Consider the following 3254-nt stretch of genomic DNA (forward strand, 5'->3'; position numbering starts at 1 on the left):
ACTAAAATCCAAGATTGGAATGCCAGGGTGGCTCAGTGGGTTAAGCCTCTGCCTTCGGCTCAGGTCATGTTCTCAGGGTCCTGGGATCGAACCCCGCACCGGGCTCTCTGCTCAGCGGGGAGCCTGTTTCCCTCTCTCTCTCTGCCTGCCTCTCAGCCCACCTGCAATCTCTCTCTCTCTCTCTCTGTCAAATAAATAAATAATAAAATAAAATCGTAAAAAAAAATAAAATAAAAGCCAAGGTTAGAAGTAAGTGTGTGTGTGTGTGTGTGTGTGTGTGTGTGTGTGTGTTGGGAAGGAGAAGTTTGAGACTGGAAGATGTATTAATTATTTAAGGCTATGTAACAAATTGCCCCCAAATGTAGTGACTTAAAACAATACTATTATTTCACGGTTTCGGTGAGTCGAGTGTGGATGTTACTCAGCTGGGTTTTTGGGTTATCTCACAAGGTTCCCACCAAGAAGTCAGCTGGGGCTGCTATGGTCTCATGGGGGAAGATCTGCTTCCAAGGTCATTTGGGACAGGTGGTTGTTGACAGAATTCAGTTCCTCCTGAGCTATTAGACTGAAGACTTCAGTTTTCTTTGCAAGGCCTCCCTCCGTGTGGGGCTCACCATAAGCTACTGACAGATTCCATCAGAGAGAGCAAGAGAAAGTAAGCAAGACAGAACCCAAAGTCTGTTTGTAACCTAATCTCAGAAATGACATTCCTCAACTGTGGCTATCTTCACTTTACTAGAAGCAAGCCCCAGGTGTAGCCCACAGCTCTAAGAAGATACATCCTGGGAGGAATGATCACTGGGAGCAGTCTTAAAAGCTGCCTATCACAGAACAAAATGGAAAAGAATTGAAATGTATCGTAGACATATTAACACCACAGTAGCATCAATAGAAGTTGGTGACTGGGTAGTCTTGGTAGCTCAGTCCATTGAGTGTCTGACTCTTGCTTTTGGCTCAGGTCTGATCTCAAGGTCATGAGATCCAGTCCTATGTCGGGCTCTCTGCTCAGTGGAGCTCTCTCTCCTTCTTCCTCTGCTTTTTCCCCAGCTCATGCACTCATGCACTTTTTTCCCTCCCTCCTTCTCTCTCTCTCATAAATAAATCTCTCTCTCTTTTTTTTGAGATTTTATTTATTTATTTGACAGAATGAGAGAGATCACAAGTAGGCTGAGACCAGGGGAAAACAGGCTCCCTGCTGAGCAGAGAGCCCGATGCGAGGCTCCATCCCAGGACCCTGAGATCATGACCTGAGCCGAAGGCAGAGGCTTAACCCACTAAGCCACCCAGGCGCCCCTCTCATAAATGAATCTTAAAAAAGAAAGAAAAAGAAAATGTTGGCGACCAGAACTCAGCACTGTAATTTAAGATCTGTTTCTGATCTAATCATTTTTATTGTTGTTGCCATTGGTTTTTTCTTGAAAGATTTGTACATAGGACTTAAGAAAGAATCCTGTTGGAGCACCTGGGTGGCTCAGTTGGTTAAGCATCTGCCTTTGGCTCAGGTCATGATCCCAGGGCCCTGGACTGAGCCCCTCACTGGGATCCCTGTTCAACAGGGAGACTACTTCTCCCTCTCCTTCTGCTGTTCCCCCCACTTGTGTCCTCTCACTCTCTCTGTCAAATAAACAAATAAAATCTTTTTAAAAATAAAAATAAAGAACACTATTTGTACATAGCATTCACACACTACTCAAATGGCCTATTAATATAATTTCCTCTCCCTGAGATTGGACTTTTCTTGAGAATTGATAATCTGTCTTACCTCTGGTCTCTTAGAAATCAACAGGGCATGGCCACTTTCATCTTTTGAGGTTCCTGATATATTAAAAAAATCAAGAAATCCCAAAACAAGTTTTAAAAATTTAAAATTCTAAAATTTAAAATATTTAATAAATTTCTGCTTTTTCACAAAACTGTAATACAGTTACGCTTTTCAGAAAATAAATGACAGGACTTTTGAGAAGAAGACATTAAGGGACACCTCGGTGGTTCTGTTGGTTAAGCATTTCTCTCTCGATTTTGGCTCAGGTCATGATCTCAGGGATGTGAGATCAAGCCCCGCATTAGGCTCTACACTGGGCATGGAACCTGCTTAAGATTCTCTCGCCCTCTGCCCTTCTTCCCACCTCTCTCCCTCTCCAAAAAAAGGGGGGAGGGATGCCTGGGAGACTCAGTCGGTTAAGCATCAACCTTTGGCTCACATCATGATCCCAGGGTCCTGGGATTGAATCTCGCACTGGGATCCTTGCTCAGCAGGGAACCTGCTTCTTCCTCTGCCTGCCGCTCCCCTTGCTTGTGTGCTTTTTCTCTCTCTCTGACAATAAACAACATCTTTAAAAAAAATTAAAAATGAAAAGAAAGAAAAAGAAAAAAAGAAGATATTAATTCATAGTGCAATAAGGGACAAAAATGTAAAGTTGTAGAATTCCCATCTTCCATTTGTCACTGCAGCTCTCTGGGTGAGGCCTTTCCGGTATATGGAGCCTTGCTTCAGAGGGGCCTCCTGCCTCCTCTGGCAGGAATTCTTAAGCCTAAGACAGTGGCTGGTTCAGAGCGAATACTCAACAAATGCATATTGACATTTGTTTTTAAACTAAACTCTTTTTAGAATGATTCACTTGACTTCTGAAAGTCAAGGTACCAGAATATGAGTTTTCTATTAGGACTCTTCAAGTTCCGTTCTACACATAATTTTGAGACTCTGCAGTGCTTTTACTAAACATTCATTGTATGACTCTCCTTCAGGCTTTCCTTGCATGCTTCAAAATCCTCATATGGAAAAATCTAAACTTCATTCAAAGAATATATGTATAATGAGGAAGGGAGGGGGGAACAAATAAACGGGAAATCTATGCCTCAGCTTTTGACCCCATGAACCCATTTTATTAGGGATAAACCCAAGGGATGACTCAGAGAACTCTAAAGCCATCTTAGGTGCATGCTAAAGTAGGTGAAAACTCTGGAATGTCCTAGATCCATTCCAGCCATCCCAGGCTCCTCTAGATTAGGAAGACCAAGACCACATCTTTGTGATAGCAGGAATTCCCTGGAACTCCGCTTCTATCCTGTTCTTATTCCACATACTTTAGCTACGTGAACTCATTCTTGGTCTTGCTTAATATACAGTCCACCCTGTCTCTCCAGCTTAGGCATTGATGTTCACCTCCGGCTGGGGGCTCTGTACAGAAGATGGTGGCACATCCTCTGTAAATTGGATTTATTCCTCTCACTGAAATTATAATCTTGGTTACTGA

The sequence above is a fragment of the Mustela nivalis genome (assembly GCF_964662115.1).
Source record: "Mustela nivalis genome assembly, chromosome: 3".
In the NCBI taxonomy this organism is placed as follows: domain Eukaryota; kingdom Metazoa; phylum Chordata; class Mammalia; order Carnivora; family Mustelidae; genus Mustela; species Mustela nivalis.